General features: G+C 42.9%; 1 protein-coding gene across 1 annotated transcript in view; it reads right to left on the bottom strand.

Annotated features, from left to right (window-relative positions):
- The window catches only part of LOC308302218 (serine/threonine-protein kinase/endoribonuclease IRE1-like), a gene marked incomplete at its 3' end in the record, with an annotated part of 49,417 nt that extends 34,337 nt beyond the window's left edge, over positions 1 to 15,080 (bottom strand). Inside the window, exons 1-2 of the mRNA XM_080746476.1 lie at positions 14,922 to 15,080; positions 1,865 to 1,994 (exon numbers count right to left, since the gene is read on the bottom strand). The remainder of the gene's footprint in view (positions 1 to 1,864; positions 1,995 to 14,921) is intronic.
- Positions 15,081 to 21,249: the final 6,169 nt, after the last annotated feature.

The raw sequence follows: 21,249 nt of genomic DNA, 5'->3' as shown, positions 1-21,249 counted from the left end.
CATAATGGAAACTTCAAAGCAGACTAATCAACAACATGCGACAGAAAATGATAGCATTAGCATCATTGGCTAGCCAAAGAAGAAGGAATAAAGAAAACATGGATTTATTTGTATTTGCAAACTGTCCGCATTGATTGACTTACTGGTCTGGGAAAAGATCATGTTGTGACAAGAGACGCAGGCAGCGCCGCTGATAGCAGCAGCAGCAGCTGCAACCAAGGCGACGTTAGGTAAGAAAGAAGTCTCATACCACTCTTAATAATAACGTTGGCATCCCGTCATTTCGGGGCCACAGGTTCGAGTTTCGGACCTCTCGTTCTGCGCGGGTATCGGATCTAATTTGCCTATTAATAGTACGGGGCCGTCGGACCAGGTCAGTCACGTTTCGGGGCGAGACGGGTAACGGTTCTGAAATTCCAAATTATAGACAGGGCCAAATGGGTCGGCTCCATTTTCCCCGGGTCCCTTTGGGTTCGGGTAGTTAAAATTGGACCCGTGAAGACCTCTACATGCTGTGTTCATGATTTGAGGCATTTTGTTCGAACGGATCAATCCTGCAAAGTTTGGAGGCCGATCTTACCCAATCAGGATGGAATATTTAATATGGGACAGATCCGTCTTGATCATATGACTGTAGAGAATGATACTGTGTACTGATTTTTGTTAATTTTGGGTAAATTCTGAAGGATCCACAAATGTGTCTTACATAAGTCGGCCTCCTGGTGGCGCTATAAAAGGCTGGTGTGAAAAATTCAAGGGAAGGTTTTTTTTTTCTTTTTTTTTTTCCCACATGTGTACGTGTCCAATAGTACACTAGAGTTGGTGTTGGGGTGGTGTTTTGTTCCAGTAGATGTGGAGAGGAGATGATGGACAGTTCAGATAGATATTTCAGCCTGATTTATACTTTCCTGCGCTGGTGGTACAGACAGAAAATAGCCAACACGTCACAGTGCCGACATGTGGTGCGCTTGTAAATCAGCTTTTTAATTGCACAATATGAAGCGCAATAGAGGGTATGCGCTACAGGACTGCCCATACATCCAAACAGAAAAGTCGTATCTTATTGCATTAAACAACGTTTAACTCACTTTGCCACTCACTTTGCCACTCGATTTGCCATTCACTTTATGCATGTGCATACCCTCTATTATGTCCCGCATAAACATGTGGGATAGTGATAATTGAAGCAATTATCGTCTCTCTAAATGCCAAATCCCAGTGCCTAAACCTAATATCTAAATGTAATAATATTAGAACCTCTCCCTCCGCTATATTGCTCCGAGATGAGGTTCCGCTAAGCAGAGTGCGAACGGTGGCCAATATTGTGTATTTTTTTACCTTTTTCCACACATTGTGTAAAAGGGGAAAGGTATGAAATGTGACATTTTAGCGGTCAAGAAAATGTAAGCGACGGGTTGAATCGCTTTGTTAGTCAGCCTGTGGCGGTCCATTTGTGTCATGAGTCAGTATACTGCTCCTTTTTTGGCTGCATGGGGAAAATGTGAAAGTCTGACTAAGAAAAGCGATTTAAACACTTTATTCAACCCTTACCCAAAGCTTACATTTTCTTGACCACTAAAATGTCAAACATCTGAGAGCAGGGCAGAATAACTTTATCTTTAGGATATGATGTGCAGAAAAAGGTAACGAAAAAAAAAAAAAAAAAAAAAAAATATATATATATATATATATATTTGCCACCGGTGTTACACTCTGCCGGCGGGACCTCAACTCAGGCTACCGTGGAGGTTGAGGTTCCAAACTGGGCTAGTTTTAAAACAGTGGTCTTCATACTGTCTATTTCTCAAATTCTACTATACCCTCAAAAGTACACACACACACACACACACAGAGCGATACGTACTGTTTGAAGCTCTTCTTGTCTATGAGCGGGTGTCGTTGATCTGGACGATGCTCTCGTTCTTACGAAGATGTTCTCTCTCTGGATTGCCTCACATCACGCGTTTGATGTGCATGGCTGCAGGCCCAGCATGCTGTCAACGCACACATGCACGCACACACAGTCACAGTCACAGATCATTTTGTAAATAGCACAGGTCTGCCCGGAACCGATAACTAGAGACCCGACCACTGCGACCAGAGACCTGAGGCCCAGTCGGGTCCAAGACATCGACATGTCCTACGGGTACAATGACGCAGGTCTTGGGTAAGAGCATCTGCAATGGATGAACTTGCGAGAACTTGATCAGTCGTATGTCGTTTAGTCGTATGTACCCGACTAAAGTAGGGTTTTCAAATTCAACTCTTGGCTGCAAAACCTGACTTAAGTCACGATGTAATGTTTCTTTTGTAAACCGTAGCGAGTGGTCTGTGGCACCTGGCACTGATGCAAAAATTCAAATTCCCATAATCCTTCGGGAGATGACCGGATCAGGGAATGAAAAGTTCTGTTTACAGCAATGGATTGCTGTGAAGGAAAATTGATTTATCTCATAATAATTTATATCTCCAGAATGGGTTCTTGTTTAACTCTTTACTGCTTCGAACGTCCCAATTCTGACCCTGGCGCGGCGCCAATACGAACGCTCGTTCATTTACTTTGTTTGATCACTGTAAGCTGATGAGGGGTCGAGTGGGTGTGTACAGTAAAAACATCTCCCGTAACGCTGCACAACACGTGAACATGCTCTGAACTACAGAAAGTCGAGAGTGCAAATATTGCTATTCAAAAATAGCAGATCTACAAGCTCATAGCACGGCACTCTTGTAGATATGCTTTTTTAAATCATGAATATACATTTTAAAGTGAGGGTCCGTGGCTACATATCATTTTGGGGGACCTGGGAGAAAGTTTCAGAACCACTGATCATAGCTGATCAAACCTTTAGAAGACGTATAGAATCTGCCTCAAGTCTTAATGGGTTAACCAGCAGATAAACCATGCCAATACACAGGAAGGCAGCCATGTTAGTACTTGAATCGCAAACACAAGAGGAGAGCTGAGGGATAGGGATACACACAAAGCCACGTCATGTGGGTCTATCATGATCATCATCACCAACGCTCACTTCACAAGATTTTTTACGGTACGTCTGGCTACTAGGGGTGTGACGATATTGGTATCTCACGATACGATATATATCACGACATTAGGCTCTGTATGGCGACTATCGTAACAAACTTATTTAGTCACCGAGAGGCTAAAGTCGGGGAAATGTTTACCTGCCAGACGCGCTGTTTGTCATGAATTACGGATCCAGGATACTGCACTTTGTTCATTTATTAAAGGTTAAAACAGTTCATTTAATGGCATCATATTAAAAGGGCAAATCATGGCATTATTGTGCAAAGCGGTCAGCAAAGTATGACTTCCCCGTTCACCCCCTCTACGTTCAATGAACCCGCCGGCCGGTGAACAGCTGATTTTACTACTAACACCTGACTGACGTAGCCACCAACACCATGTGACCGATTTGTGAATGGTGAGACCAGTGACTCAATTAAAACCCAAAACAAATCATTAAAATATCTATAGCTGTCACCAACATTCCGGCCCCTAATTATTACATATTACACCGTAATAATTACCAATGCATCAATTCATATAGGAAAACAATACATTTCAATTACATTTTGCCTTTTTTGCGATTTTTTCAAGAGTTCATAGTTCATTGTGGGTCTTGGTCCACTCTTCTTGAATCAAACCCCGCCCCAAAATCAAGTCAGTCGGAAGTCGCGCAAAAGTCAGAAGTTCTCCAATGTCTGGCAAAAGTCAATTTATCCAAATCCATAGAAAAGGAAGCGAAGCCTTCACGTCATCGTCGACTCCTGAAGAAGGCAGGTCTTTGACGCCAGTCTGCAGAGAATGCTGGTCCGGGAGTTGATCCAGATCTGATGTACAAGTCCATTCCTCTCTGTATTGTCTCTGTAGATAAAGTTCCTCCTTATCTTTGTCCACTTCTGTTGTTTCTGTAATTGTGGCAGTATCTCCTTAATCCGCATCCTCCCGAACAGATCGGAATCATATTGCACCTGCTTCCATCTCCAGCGTGCATAGCTCTCCTTATGAAACAGGCCAGGTGGTAAGCTGTGCTTGACGTTGTCCTCCAAGTCATTTGAATCTGTAAATTTCTTAGCGAGGGGTCTACTGTTGGGAATTGACTTCACTTCAGGACCTTTGATCTCTCCCAATGAGAGGCAAGTCTCCATGTCAAGAACATATTTGTGTCCAGTTCCATTTGATGCTGGCTGAGAAGCACCTCCGGTGACTTCTCTCCTCTTCCGGTTGTTCCAAGTTAAGGTTCTGAGACTCAAGATCCACATCATCACTTGTGTGAGACGTCTCCAAAACGAGCTGCAGTTGCTCAAATGTGTCGCAGCATCCTCCTCCTCCTTTTCTTCTTGTTCTATAGTAACAATGGTGGCTGACACCATAACATTTGGATCTCCAGGTAGAAGTTCTACAAAGTTGTACGGGTTAATAGGCCAAGTCTCCTCTGATTTCAAGAGAGATGGGAGACCAGGTGTCCACATCTTGTCCTTGAACTCCGCTCTCGTGCCTCTGAAGGAAGGGTCTGCAGGGTTGTGTGTATTACTCACATACTTCCAATGTGAGGGATCAGACATCTTTGCGAATCTGTTCGCTAAAGGGATGTGACATTTTGATGTTTGGTTCTTGGTGTATTTCAGCACAGAGGTACTGGCAGACCAGGAAGCACTGGACGGCTGCAGTCTTCGCTCCATCCTCCACGGCTTGTCCATGCCAACTGCAACAGCCGCAGTCATCTCCGTACGTGGGATTGTCATCATTACAGTGTAGTCTTCATGGAAATGTGCACCCCTGCCAATCCTCCCCTGTGGGTTGCATTGCTCTGCAACTTTATGATCTTTGGGCATGCTGATAGTTTTATCCTTCGGCAGCAAGCCGACCAACACAATGTCCATCAACCAGCTCCATGGCATCATTAGCCATTTCCAGAAACTTAGAATCTTCTCTTGACAGACCTTGCAGTTCATCCTGGCTGTTTTCAAGGAAGTCTGTATTGAATTGCTGGTTCCAGGGCTCATCAAAAGTGACAGCAGAGATTCTATTACTGGTGATAACTGACTGAGTCACAGGATCATTGCTGCCATTTCCTCCAAGCGGTCCATTTACGGTCCATCCAAGCGTTGTCTTCACCGCATATGGCCCTCCGTCCACGCTTCGGATGACTTCCAGGGGTTCCAAAGCTCTGGGAACGTTCAAGCCAATCAACATCTCCACGTCTGCATCTATCTGTGGCAGATAGACGTGCTTCAGATGAGGCCATTTTTTCAGATCTTGCTGTCGTGGGATGTTACTTCTGTTGACAGGCATTTGCTGTTGTGTGAAGATTTTAGGCATTTCACAGTACCGGTCACTAGAGATGTTACCGATCAATCGGCAATGGATCGGATCGGGCCGATCAAAGCGTGATCGCCGATAATCGGTGGTTTAGATCAAAAGGTAAATTCACCGATCGGATCGGATCGGTGCATCCGATCAACCAGCCGTTCAGTAAGCCCACTTGAGGCCATTTTGGGGTATTGATTTCCACAGTGCTGAAGGAATAACTAGTTACTGCTATGATAATAAATACATAGTAATGCTGGTAAATAACTATAAGGCAAATATATAAATGAATTCATGAGTGAATGAATGAATTAAAGTTAAAACATTAACATTTAGAAAATATAAATAATAACTTGATCGGATCGGTGATTGATCGGTATCGGGTGATCAAACTTTTGTGATCGGTGCTCGCTGATCGGTTCCAAAAAACCTGATCGGACCATCCCTACCGGTCACTCTCCAATCCAGCAACTTCCAAGTCAGATGTGATGCAACTGTCAACCACCTTTTCTTGGCCCATGGTTCGTAAAAGGATCCTTGTTTTCCTCCCAGAGAGTCCCAATTTATCCATCAGACCCACTGTGCAGAAGGATGCTGAACTCCCTGGGTCTAGAAAGGCGTAGGTCACCACTGACCTTTGACTTGTACTTGATTTCACCTTAACTGGTACGATGGCAAGTTTACAATCTTGATCACCGGCCCCAGTAAGACCACCGGTTTGGACTTCGACTAGAGCGCTGTCCGCCGCTCTGTCTGAGTTGCTCCTGCCATTCTCTGCATCTCCATTCTCCTTTGAGTGAATGTGAAGCAAACTGGGGTGTCGTCAGCCACATGTCTTGCAAAACAGACGTTCCCCACACTCTCTGCTGATGTGCCCAGTGCACAAACATCCAAAGCAAACTCCATTCTTCCTCAGGAACTCCATCTTCTCACTGTGAGCTCTTCTCTCCAATAGAGTGCACGACTCCAGTGTGTGACTGGCCCTTTTGCAGAAAGGGCAAGTCTTCTCATCTCCATCTTTAACTTGGTTTTTCCAATGAACGTCACCTTCAACGGTTGCTAAAGTTGTAGCGAAGCTGCTCCCTCTAGCCTGAAGACGAGGCACAGGTTTAGCTCTGTCACTTTCCTTGAAAGCCCCCATCATCGAAGCATCTTGTATGTCTCCGAATACAGGGTCTATAGCAATTCTTACTTCACGCTCAATAAAAGTCACAATATCAGCAAACATGGCCCGTTTGCGATGCTTTTCCTGGATGTTACATGCTTCTGTTCGCCACTTGTCCCTTAACTTGTAGGGCAACTTCTTGATCACAGCGAGCATGTTTGCTGATGTGTTCAAGTCACACAGATTATACACGTCTTTCATGGCGTTGCAACAACCTCGCAGGAATAGGCTGTATGCTTGTAAGGCTTTCCCATCCTCCAACTGAATAGCTGGCCATGAAAAGATTTTGTCCATGTAAGCGGATGCGATGATGTGTTCGTTTCCAAAGTGTTCCTGGAGTAAAGACTTCGCTGTAGCGTATCCAGTGCCGTCAGTCATATGTTGGCAACTTCTGACTAGCTGTTGAGGCTGCCCCCTGGTGTATTGCTCAAGGTAGTGCAGGAGATCCCCTGCATTGTCAGTCCTCCCTTCTATGGTCTGTTCAAATGACTGCACAAAGGCGTGGTACTGCAGAGGGTCACCGTCGAATAGTTGGATCTCTCTTTTAGGTAGCGAAGCAATGCATAGTTGATGCACCAACATTGCAGTTATTTCGTTTTGTTTTCGCATTATAGCCATTGTGTTGTTCTGTTCACTGCTGGTGTTCTGAGAAGCAGATTGTATGTCTCTATACAGAGACAGTGGAGGCCCTGCAGCTTTTGGGACCATGTTCTGTCTCTGTGTGAGAGCTGAGTGCTCTGTACCATTTGGTACAGTGCTCCGGGTCTGTGTGAGTGTTGAGGGCTTCTGAAGATGTTTGGCTCTGTCAAGTTGCCTTTGTTTTGGCCTTGTGCCTCCAACACCTGCAGGTTGTCCTCCACCAACCTTGTGTAGTACAAAGTTCTCCGCACTAATGTTGAGGCCCTTTTCAAAGTAGGATTCCATTCCATCCAATTTCTGAGAAGCAGAACTCCACACTCCTGACTGAGATGTTCTCAGAACATTCAGCTTTGCTGCTGATGCGGCTATGTCTGCGTCCAGCTGAAGTTGTTCCTTTTGTTTTCTTATTTGAACTTCCTGTTCTTCAAGGGCATGTTTCTGTTGAAGCAAGCTTTGCCTAGCCCTTAAAGCAGCCATTTCAGCCTCAGCTATGATAGTTGCACATGCAGTTGAAGAAACCTTTGATCGTATAGATTTTGTACCATGATTGCTGATTTGGTTTGATATGCTGTCACATGGCCTAATGTCCTCCTGAGCATCATGTACATGGTGCGGCTGAGGCACAATTACTTCCACATTTTCCATACCACATCCTCCATTTTCCTCCTCAGAAGCCTCATAAACATGGTGTGACTGAGGCTCATGCTTTTCCAAATTTTCCACACCACGTTGTTCTCCATTTTCCTCCTCATTATCCCCATGGACGAGTTGTAACTGAAGCACAGATATTTCCACATTTTTCAAACCATGTTCTCCATTTTCCTTTTTCCCCTCAGCAGGCTCATGCTGCTGGGCCCCTTCAGAAGGCTTGTTGTGAGCCTCTAGCTGAGGTCCTCTGTTTATTGAGAACCAAGCATCAACGTCCTTAATGAAAACATTTTTATATTTATTGACCTTGGAAAACCATTCATTTTGCTTTTCATATTCCTCATTTGGAATCAGAGGCATTAAGGAATCATGCAGTGCATTGGAATCATCAGACAATTGCATCAACACATCAAGTTGTCCTTTAACCAGTGAAACATTTTTCTCATCTTTCATGAGTTCTTTGGTAGAGGTTATCAGAGCCTTTATTTCATCCACTTTCTTTTTGCGTTCCTTTTGAATTGATTCAATTTTATTTCCAAGGGCCTTTTCAGTGAGCATTATTTTCCTTTTTTCCATGTATTGTTTCCCAACATTTGAACCAACATTTGTTCCACTCATTTTGAATGCACAGCGAAATGATCACAATGAGAATCAATCCAAAGCAAAGCCAGCCAGAATACATAGAACAGCCACAGCGATCGGCGACAGCACAGCAAAGCAGCGCACGTTAATTTGTTTGTTGCACACAATACAAGCTTGGCCCGGCGGGCCGCGCAGACGTCCAGCATTCAACACAATGACATTTTCTACTCAGCGGCAGAAACGGCTCCAAACGAACCAACTTAGTTCAACAACAGAACGCAACAGGTTTGTGTTACATTACCGATGGTCCATTGATGCGCTCCGGTCCTTTGTGTGTCGGTGACTCGGTGCGTGCGTGCGTGCGTGCGTGCCGCGTGCATGCGATCGGATCATTCCATTGTTTGCATATCCATGCATTGATCGCTTGTTCCGCGTCCAATGCGTGACTTTACGGGTCCTTCCGTGGCTCCAATCCTTCCGTTTGTGTCACGGTTTGCTGACAAATGTATGGCGACTATCGTAACAAACTTATTTAGTCACCGAGAGGCTTAAGTCGGGGAAATGTTTACCTGCCAGACGCGCTGTTTGTCATGAATTACGGATCCAGGATACTGCACTTTGTTCATTTATTAAAGGTTAAAACAGTTCATTTAATGGCATCATATTAAAAGGGCAAATCATGGCATTATTGTGCAAAGCGGTCAGCAAAGTATGACTTCCCCGTTCACCCCCTCTACGTTCAATGAACCCGCCGGCCGGTGAACAGCTGATTTTACTACTAACACCTGACTGACGTAGCCACCAACACCATGTGACCGATTTGTGAATGGTGAGACCAGTGACTCAATTAAAACCCAAAACAAATCATTAAAATATCTATAGCTGTCACCAACAGGCTCTCAATAACAATAATATCACAATATTCGATATATTGCAAGAAATGTCATCAATGATACATCACGATATCTGTAGCTGAAAATTAACAAATAAATATAAAAGGCAAAAATCAGGAATTATACTTTCATTCCATAATATTGCCCACAATTTGTCTGTCCACAACAATGGGTAGGCCTACTAACTTATCAATCCATAACTAAAAAGCATGTAGTGAAAATGTATGACAAGAAACAAAATAAGATTAGATCTCAGAGTCAAGATTGCGAAGGGCAACTGCTTTCTCCCAAAGCCCACCCTGCCAGCGTGGCTGAAATGCTCCAGCGCAGTACAATACAGTCGCTTTGAGCCGCATTCGGACGCAGAAGCAGTCCCCTGGACAATATTTACTATTTTGTCCGACCATAACTCGGTAATGGTGCTGAGTCAGCTCAAGCGACCTTCGCACCGTTAAGCGGTGCGAGGTACTAGGGCCCAAGGTGGGTAAAAGCAGTGCGAGGTACTAAGGCGCAACATGGGTACTGAGGTACTAGGGCCCAAGGTGAAGGCCCTTCATTATTTTATTCTTTAGCAATTGAAAAATAGCAGAGTGCCACACTGTGAGCTTGTAGATCTGCTAGTTTTCGTAAAAATGCGTACAAATCTTTGAATATATGAATTAAAAAAAAAAAAGAAACTCAAATTTAGCTTCTGGGTGGGTCTCTGGAATCGTTTTGGGGGTCCTTCACATGAAAAAGTTCGAGCACCACTGACCAGGGGCACCGGAGCCGGGTCCATTCAGTCCGGACTGTCCCTCAACTTTTCAGGCTATCGACCTATTTTTTCTGTATTTTGGTCGTATTTTTTTCCAGTTTCCAGTTTCCAGTTTAGGCATTTAGCAGACGATTTAAATCCAAAGCGACTTACAATAAGCAGGTAATACACATCACTATAATAAACAATATAATATGTCAGAACATCAACAACAATACAACAAATGCATAGGAATATCAATCTAGAAAAACCAACATAGGTAGACCATGCACCTAATCAGTAAAAAGTGCTTCTTAAACCTAAAAAATTATATCCCCAGAAACACCTCTATTCAGAAGATTGACTTCCATTATTCTAAATAGAGGTGTCACCTAACCCTAACCTAAACCCTAACCTCAGTGGGGGTATTTCTGAATAGGGGTGTTTCTAATCACAATGTGATGACATCAGACGTTGTACTTTACAATACAAACCCCAAAATCAATCCTCCAGTTCTAGGCAACACAGAAGAGGGGGAACTTTTTTTTGAGCGGTGGTAGACCGCTCCATAGCATGGCCGTGTGTGTATCCGTGTATGTATGTATCCGTGTATGTATGTATGTGTGTATGTAGCCTGAACTACCACTCAGTGACCAGAGAGGGTGCTCTTGAGTCTAGTCTGAGCATCAACTGCAATACTCTCTCTCTCTCTCACACACACACGCACACACACACACACGCACACACACCCTCTCACTCACTCACTCACTCACAGACGCACGCACGCACGCACGCACGCACACACACACACACACACACACACACACACACACACACACACACACACACACACACACACACACACACACACACACACACACACACACACACACACACACACACACACACACACACACACACACACACACACACACACACACACACACACAGCTCAGTTCACACAGGTGTGATTTTTTTTTCACTAACTCCTCTAACTCCTCTAAGGTAGTTCAATATTGAAAATGGGTGGTCTTCCCCTTTAAGTAGGTCTACAATTTTGAGGCTTTTGAGACTTTTACTTCTACTCCAATACATCTCAGAGGCAAATATTGTAGGCTACTTTTACTCCACTACAACTATTTGAAAACAGTTTGTTACTTTGCAGATTTCGATTAAAGGTATAATACATTAACCACTTCAGCCCCACATTTAGGCCATTTGAAAATACAAGCTCACAATGCGACGCATATTGTGAGCTTAGATCTGCTAAAATATTTTTATCTATCCACCTGTTTCCGCGGGAGTTTACTGGAGATTATTTGGACCACACTTCCGGTTTAACAGCAGACATACAAGCTCACGTCGTGTCGCAGATGCAGCCCGTTGTGAGCTTGTAAATCACACTCGGCTGCGGCGCCGGAAGCTCGGTACAACGTCTGCGCAATGCACTATGGGGCGTTGGAAACCCGTGGATAGGCCACATTTGTGTAATGGGACATTCTGCATAATGACTACAGTACATGAGTACATTTTGATACCACAACATCATTAGGCCTACTCAAGTACATTTAGAACAGAGAAACAACGCGTCTGACGGGCATGCTGATCGAGCCTTAGCTCCTCTGGTCCATAGCTAGGAAAACTGTTTAGCACTTTCTCGACCATCCTCGAACCTCCTCCAGCGGATGACTTTGTCACCTACTTTGAAAAGAAGGTTGATGATATCAATAGTTCTTTCTCCCATCTCCCCCATAATACAGTGTCTAACACACCCAATTGCATCCCCAACATAACATGTATGTCCTCCTTATTCCCTCTCTCCACAGATGATGTCCTAAAACTAGTGACCTCCTCGAGACCTACCACCTGCGCCATCGACCCAATCCCTTCTCCAATCTTCCAGACGATTGCACCTGACCTACTTCCCTTCATAACCGCTATCATCAACAGTTCTGTAACTTCAGGCTGTGTCCCATCTGCCTTTAAGGCAGCCAGAGTATCACCACTCCTCAAGAAACCAACTCTTGACCCCTTGGACATCAAGAACTACAGTCGGGTATCCCTCCTCTCGTTTCTTTCAAAAACCCTTGAACTTGTGGTCTTTAACCAGCTTTCTCTCCATCTCTCACAGAACAACCTGCTGGATCCCAACCAGTCAGGTTTTAAACCGGCCCATTCCACAGAAATGGCACTCCTAGCAGTCACAGAAGCACTCCATGCTGCCCAGGCTGCCTCCCACTCTGCAGTCCTGATTCTTCTGGATCTATCAGCGGCATTCGACACAGTGAATCATCAGCTGCTCCTGGACAACCCTGCTGACCTAGGCATCACCGGGACGGCACTAAAGTGGTTCTCCTCCTCCCTGTCGGACCGGACCTACCAGGTCTCATGGAAAGGTTTGCCTTCATCCCCCCGAACCCTCCAAACGGGAGTCCCCCAGGGATCCGTACTTGGCCCTCTCCTTTTCTCCCTGTACACCATACATGGGCAACTGGTGCCCCGCGGGCCACATGCGGCCCCATCCCTTACTTAATGCGGCCCGCAGGTTAATTTCGGAATACTGATATGTTATTGAGTTCAGCTCTTACAATTCCAAAAATGCTAACATGACCCACTTTAATTACTTCAACAGTCTATAGTTAACCTGACTTTCGCCAGATAGTTGCAGCAGTGCGTAACGCTCTGCCTTACATCTGGGCTCTCTCGGACACACTCGATGTAAGGGGCGGGCCATTTTTTGAATTTCTGTAGCAGGTGATTGGATGTGGCCGTTTCTATCACAGTCTGGGAGTGCCAACTCCAACCACTCATATTGGCCTGTCTGCATGATGTTGCACCCAGAATCCGCCTCCTGGGTTTCCACGTGGTCTGCAATCAGACTCTATTGGCTCAGAGCCGCTCAGAGCCCGCCCATAGCTGCCGCTGATTGGTCCGGCCCGGGACTTTACGAGTGTTATCAACGCTGGCCGAGCAAGTCCAGATGGTAAAGCAGAGCGTTATATACACAATGCTGCCACCATCTGGCGAAAGTCAGGTAAGTCTATAGTAGTAGCTTAAGGACTTTTTTATGTCCAATGTATTTGTTTTTAAGTTCATAAAGTTAACATAAGAACATAATAAATTATTCGAAATGAAAAAAAAAAATCTACAAGCTCAAAACGCGTCGCAGTGTGATTGATACTGTTTTTTTTTGTTTGTTTTTAGATTGATATTCATATGCATTTGTTATATTGTTGTTGATGTTCTGACATATTATCTTGTGCTTATTATAGTGATGTATTACCTGCTTATTGTAAATTGCACAATGTCATGGCAATGTCAATGATTTAGTTGACATTGTTAAAATTGTAACATTACAGAGAAGATTATCATAGGCTGAACCGCTTTGACCATGCTTTGTGATAATGGGATTATTTAATTAAATTGACAACGATCAGAAATTTCTGATTTCAATTATAAAAGGGAACAACCATTATAATAGTAATAATAAATGTAATAATAATGAATAAATACAATAAAATGTAAATAACCCAGCAGTGTTGGGTTATTGTAACCTTTAATTAATTGGGCTATATGAATAACACAATTTGAGTTATCTAACAACCCAATAAACAACTGTAAACAATAAACACATCAAAGCACAAAAGAATGCGTAATAATGCGTTAAACCCCCTCCCCCTATGAAGAACATTCATGGGGGGCCCGCAGTGAATCCTTGTACCCAGGGCCCAGAATGTGGTACCACCACCAGTGGTACAAGCGTACACGTCCGGTGCACCGACAGACGGCCGGCCGGACGGAGACATGTGCGGTTTCTCATACTAAACTACGACCGCAATGAGCTGTGGCCAGATGTCATGTGACTTTGTAGGGACTTTCCAGGACTTTGCGGGAAGTGTGTAGTGTTGTGTGTGTTGTGTTGGTGCTATGTTGAGGGAGATAAAATAAAATGTGGTACACACATGAACGTTCATGCATCTGTAAAGTGCTGTTAATAAATTATTTGATTGTCAAAGTTGTGAGTTACGGATACAACATTCTCCAACGCAAGTGCCATGCCTTCTCTATGAATGTTGAACTTTCAGAACTCCAAAACAAAGCTGGATTCTTGTCTTGCATTTTTGTCAAAATAAAGAATGTCTACGTCTCATATCAGTGGGCAGTGAAAAACAAAATGAAACTCATCCTCCACAACTCTCAGGTCACAAAGAACACAGACGCTGCTCCTCAGGAATACCTAGCCGCAAATTGCAACACTAGATTTTTTTTATAATCGGATGAATCCATCTAGGGTTGCAATACCTCCCATAGGCAGCCAATGCATCAAAACAGTTTTTTTTGCTATCTGATTGTATTAAACTACATCAAACTCACAAATATTGCGGCTCTATTGAAAGCTTGGAATTTACTCTTTCTATCTGCAAAGTGTTTGTTTTCAGAAAAATCCACATGTTATGATTTATTTTCCTGTCAAGAAATCCGAGCAGACATGGTTTATTTTCTGTGTTGAACTTCGGAAGCGCTCGTCTTCTATAACGCAACGTCCCGCTGCCTCCTGCATTATGTGACATTTAGAAACAGCTGGTCACGGGACCGTTGAGAGATTTTCCACGAGCGCTTCCAAACTCTAGCACTTAGAAAAAATTATCACCTGAAGCCAATTTCTTGATAGAAAGTAGCTCCTAACATGTCTACGGTGGATTTTTATGAAACAAACACTTTGCAGAAAGAGGACACTCCAAGCTTTCCATACAGCCCCAATATTGGTGAGCTTGAAGCTGTTTAATACAATCAGATAGCAAAAAACTGTTTTGATGCATAGGGTTGCGCCGATTATAAAAAAAATCTAGTGTTGCAATTTGCGGCTAAGGAATACCAGTGGTACAGTAGTAGGCCCATATGTTATAACAAGGTACAAGTAAACGTTACCTGTCACAGAAGAGTAGACGTTGTAACAGCTGTTCCTTAAATCCACATAGACAAGTAGCCACGATAAATGCGCATAATAATGTTGTAATATTGGTCCTTCCAATAGTGTTTGTATCTATGTGAAGTAGTGTAGCGTGACCACGAGTCAACAACCGGGAGGCGAACCAGGGCCGCAACTTATTACTAAAAGGGAGCGTATGTCAACCAGTCAGCCAAAGAACTGAGGTCGAGTGACCAACGCAGCACCCCGGAGCGTACAGTAGTAGTAGTTAACGTGAGGAGGTGATCTCGTAAACCAGTCGACTCTCTTCCTGAAACTCACCCTCTTCCTGAAACTAACCATCAGCAATAAGACTTCCGGCGGCCGATCTCTTCAGAATAAGAGTTGCCCTGAAGCCATTGAAAAACGGCTTAGGGTTACATTTGCACATGATATTCACATTAAAAATTAAATTAAGCATTTAAACAAAGCTATACAACGAAAATTATGTTTCTGTAAATAAAAAATAATAACAAAAACTATAGCCTAAGCCTATCTAAATAGAGAAATGCTGTTCACTAGAGTAGGCCAATAGTCTTTACAAATTGGACGCTGGACAGGAGACGGCTCTTCGTGTCGGCACACGTTCGGGGACACTATGAGTGCACTCAGTTCAGTTACATGTCATGACAACTTCAGGTAGGGTTACCAACCGTCCCGTAAAATACGGGATCGTCCCGCTTTTGGAAACTAAAAGACGTATCCCGTATAGAGCATCGCAGTGAGGTGTCGGAAGTCCATTTTCCATTCATTTTCACCTTAGGGTTTTTCATTATCAGCCACAAAGTCGTAGCAATTCAATGTACACTTACCACTAGGCTGGTGGTTGTAAAATGGTTCTATATGCTCCTGTAGAACCCCCGAGTATGTATGCAATCACTCTAGTTTTAGTAAAACACGTTTTAATCAAGATCGCACGGAGAAGAACTGCATTTCCCTTACTGCTAAACATGTAAATCCCGTGAAATCTACGTCTGTGATTGGTCTAGCTTCTTCTTCTTTCACATATCTTGCGGTTACCGCAGAAGTAGCTACTGCCCCGTCTTCCCGGCAGATTATTGCACTTCAGCAGAACTCCGTGAGCGATCGTCTTTCTTTTACAAATATGATGCACTATATGTTAAGGATGACGATAAGCTCAGTTTAGTTATCCAGGCCATATACAGGGTTACCAACCGTCCCGTAAAATACGGGATCGTCCCTTTTTTGGAAACTAAAAGACGTGTCCCGTATTGAACTGAAACGGGACGCTCTTTGTCCCGTATTTGAAGGTTGGGGGATAAATATGAATGACGGGATGATTTAATTGAGAAATGACAGCGATTCTGCCTGTCAGAGAGCTTCCACTCTGCTCTCCTCTGAGTCAAGTGCTGCATCCCATTGCTGAGTGAGGCGCTGCGCTGTTTGTAAGCAGCCCATTGGCTTATTAACACAGTGTTGCTAAGACACAGGCTCCGCCGCTCCGCCGCCTACACAATCCGTTCCCATGGGCTGTAGGTACAATCCACAGTTGCCTGCGCGAAAGTGCGAGCGATACCGAGTTGAATGTCTTTAAAAAAGAAAACGCGTGACAGAAGATTGTGTACAAACAGATTAGACATGAATCCATGATAGGTGATAGCCTAAACAACAAAGTGAAAAAGCAAGCAGAAAATAAGACATGGATATATTGGTATGAAACTCTCTGAGTTGGCAACCCTGCCTGGCCTGGATAACTAAACTGAGCGTGATTTAAGGGCTATAGCTCAGGAAAACAAGTGTCATTCGCAATGCATTCTGGGAGTGTCGTTTCTGCAATTTTAAAAATAATGATGTACACAGTCTTGTCCTTTTTTCAGCTTTCTAATTAATTTTTGCATTAAAAAAATATGTGAATATTGTCATGATTCCTCTCCAGCCGAGGTGGCTTTGTAGTCCAGTCATTTTAGGCCAAAATTAGGCCAAACCTGGAACAAATTGCAATAGTAGCAAACTCAACTGATTTTGTATCCTCAATATGTCCTTAGTGAGGGAAAAAAAAGTCCCAAGGAATCCCATCGGGGCAAAGTTTTGAAAACGACCTATCTACCTTCACTTACTATACACTACAATATGAAGGAAAAAATGACTGAAAAAAAATCTGCTTTAAGTGGGATGTGAGGGGTCAAACTAGGGGTTTTTAATTATTCTGAATCCATTGCAATCATTTGTTTTGCACGAAAAACATTCCTTGGGCCAGAAATGGCCACTCCAAACGTCAATTTTCTGTTTTTTGTCTTTTGGGGTCCGTTTTTAGCCCAAGGAATGTTTTTCATGCAAAACAAATGCTTGCAATGGATTCAGAATAATTAAAAACACCTAGTTTGACCCCTCATATCCCACTTAAAGCAGATTTTTTTTCAGTCATTTTTTTTCCGTTATATTGTAGTGTATAGTAAGTGAAGCTAGGTAGGTTGTTTTCAAAACTTTGCCCCGGTGGGATTTCTTGGGACTTTTTTTCCCTCACTAAGGACATAATGAGGATACAAAATCAGTTGAGTTTGCTACTATTGCAATTTGTTCCAGGTTTGGCCCTAAAATGACTGGACTATTGTCCAAGGCTTAAAAACGTTTAAATAAATAGCAGGCCAGGCACACTAAACACATCCGATAATATCAGGGTAAACACACCCATAATATCATATCAATATAAAAACATTCACATAAATATCAATGTAAACTGGAGGTGTAACGATACATTTTAACAGCGATATGATACGCATCACAATACATGGTTAACGATACGATACATGAACGCTATTGGTTCATTTATGGCGATATGATTCGATTCAATGATTTAAATCGATATAGTAACTATATAGCAAAGAAATTAAATCTGTGTAAAACATGTAAAAATCTATTATTATGGAAGTATATGCTGTGATTATCTAGAAAATACATGGATATTATATTTTCAACACATATGTACAAACCCACCTTGACATGAACACAGAGATTACACACATTTATCGATAGACCAAGAGTAGCTATACTGTATGGAATGGAAAGGTTATTAGACCACTCTTTTTCATTTTCCCTCTTAAAATTGCCAAATACAAGGCACAAATACTTAGTTTCCATAGAAACAATTATTTGCATTGTAAAACGCATCCGATAATATCAATGTAAAACATCCCATAATATCAATGTAAAAACATCCTATAATATCAATGTAAAAACATCCTATAATATCAATGTAAAAACATCCCATAATATCAATGTAAAAACATCCTATAATATCAAATGTAAAAACATCCCATAATATCAAATGTAAAAACATCCCATAATATCTGATAAATTTATTATTTGTAAACAACACCTTCTTATTCCCCTATGAGATACAATAATCCATCACACAGAAATAAGACAGGAGAGTGATTCAGAGTGAGAATAGAATGTTTACTGGAGAGAGAATTCAAGACAAAGGTACAACAGAAAAATCAATGGTTCGTGCTCTCTCTGACAAATTATGTTTTGACATGAGTTATGTATGGTCATTTGGTCAGTCAATGGATGACGTTTCAACAGTTCATAGGATGTTCCTTGTCCACAAATCACAAGACAAAGAATCCATAGGATCCTGAAGGGTGTCCTTCCCTGCAGTGTCTGCAAGACACCAGGCTGAGCCTTATAACCCAAAACAATTCTCATTGTTTTAGTTACAGGCTCCATGGCAGTAGATAAGGCCTCAGTTCTACCTGACAGAAGTCTGGCCTTGTAAATGTTGTACATGACATGGCAGGACACAGTTGATAAAAAGATGATATGAACCCTAACAAAATACCTATCAATATCAATGTAAAAACATCCTGAAATATAAATGTAAAATACATCACATAATATCAATGTAAAACATCCTGAAATATAAATGTAAAATACATCACATAATATCAATGTAAAACATCCTGAAATATAAATGTAAAATACATCACATAATATCAATGTAAAAACATCCTGAAATATAAATGTAAAATACATCACATAATATCTATGTAAAAACATCCCCATAATGTCAAAGTAAAAACACCACAAAATATCAGGCACTTATGCACCAGCTGCCTGTCCTGAAGGCAATAGCAAACACAGGAAATTGATTTGTTATAATAACATTTTTCTTTGGAGCTGGGTTCCTTTTATTTTGTAGAATATAGCAGAACTTTGGGTCTGCTGTAAGGCACAGGTTTTACTAGCGTTAAACGGGAGTCCCCCAGGGATCCGTACTTGGCCCTCTGCTTTTCTCCCTGTACACCAAATCCCTTGGTGCTGTCATCTCTGCTCACAACCTATCCTATCACTGCTATGCTGATGACACTCAACTGTTTTTGTCCTTCCCTCCTTCTGCCACCCAGGTGGAAGAACGCATTGCTGCATGTCTGGCCGACATCTCACAGTCGATGTCAGCCCACCACCTCAAGCTGAACCCGGACAAGACGGAGCTACTCTTCTTGCCAGCTAAGTCTTGCCCCAGGCAAGATCTCACTATTTCCATAGATAACGCATTGGTGACTTCGGTTCCTACCGCTAGAAACCTTGGGGTGGTCCTGGACAGCCAGCTATCATACAAGGCACACATTGCATCAGTCACACGGTCCTGTAGGTTCACACTCTATAACATCCGTAAAATCAGACCTTTCCTCACCCAGGAGGCAGCCCAGCTCCTCATCCAGACCAGACATCTGTCATATCAAAACTTGACTATTGTAACTCTCTCCTCACTGGTCTCCCGGCATGTGCACTTAAACCTCTCCAACTGATCCAAAATGCTGCGGCACGACTGGTCTTCAACCAGCCTAGGTTCTCACATGTCTCTCCCCTTCTCCGCAGCCTCCACTGGCTTCCGGTTGCGGCCCGCACGGAATACAAAACTCTGATGCTGACCTTCAAAGCAGCCAAAGGTATGGCTCCTACATACCTCCAAAACATGATCAACCCCTACACCCCCACCCGTGCACTTAGATCAACCAACACAGGGATGTTGACAGAACCCTCGCTAAAAACCCCAGGGCAAAAATCCACTCGTCTGAGACAGTTTGCCCTCCTGGCCCCCAAGTTGTGGAATAAACTCCCTGTCGCACTTAGAACAACGGACTCACTCGCTAGCTTTCGCCGAGGACTGAAGACTCACCTTTTCAGACTCCACCTAAACCCTTAGCACTACTGGAAAAATCAATGACCATACATGAAGCTTATTAGCATTTGTTTTTAGGTTTTTAGAAACCTTTTTTACGGATTATATAGTTTTTTTTGTCTATATTCATTTACATTTGTTATATTGCTGTTGATGTACTGACACTTAATCTTGTTTATTATTGTGAAGTTGCTTATTGTAAGTCGCTTTGGATTAAAAGCGTCTGCTAAATGCCTAAACTGTAAACTGTAAACTGTTAAAGTGCAGGACACTGTGGCAGAGGTTTGGATTGTAATGATGCAACTCCTAAAGTGGATAATACATCTAAAACTAGAAAAGAACATTTCTAATATTGTGCCTGCAGCTCGCATCGTCCCTTGTAGACATTGCACTGCTTTTGTATGTTAGTTTATTGTTATTATTATCATTATTATAGTTGTGATTATCTGGTATTATTTGGTATTATTAGTTATATTAGTTTGACATTATTGGTTAATTAGATTATTTGTGGGCACGCCTCTTCCAGGCTTGATTGGGGGGGAGAGGGCATAAAGAAGTGTGGTTGATTAGCCAACATGTGCACCTGAGAGGACAGATGGTTTTTACCAGTGTCAGAGCCACAACTGTGGTCGACAATGTGTTTTTATACCTGTGTACAGCCCAGGTCTCAAGGTGAATCAGTGGGTTTTGAAGTCTTGTTCAATGCAGACGAAAGAGCCATTATAACATCCCTAAGCGGAAGTAAAGGTTAGCATTAGCGGTAAGCCTTGGGTCTGTGGGACCACCCACCAAGTTTGAGACCAGTAACATGTTGGGAACTAGAGTTATGGCAATTTAAAGCCCGGCCAATAGGAAGACAGAGGGGGCCAGGCTTAAGCCATTACAGCTCGTCCCCATTGGCCCTCTAAGTCAGAGACCAAGTTTAGAGACAGTACCATGCCAGTGACGTCATTACGTGAGCGTCCCGCGTCAAAAACGCGTTCACGTCGCCCAGAGGCACATTCACGTTATGGTCCTGGGGTCCTGGGGACGCGCCTCCATTGGAGTCCATGTTAAAATAATTTACTGCGTTGCGGTAAAAGAAAAACATTTTAAAAGTCCACAGACACCACCATTGTTCATGGGTGAAAGCATCCTACTTT

Source organism: Nannobrachium achirus (assembly GCF_963921795.1).
Source record: "Nannobrachium achirus genome assembly, chromosome: 17".
NCBI classification, from domain to species: domain Eukaryota; kingdom Metazoa; phylum Chordata; class Actinopteri; order Myctophiformes; family Myctophidae; genus Nannobrachium; species Nannobrachium achirus.
This window is presented reverse-complemented; position numbering and strand designations above follow the sequence as displayed.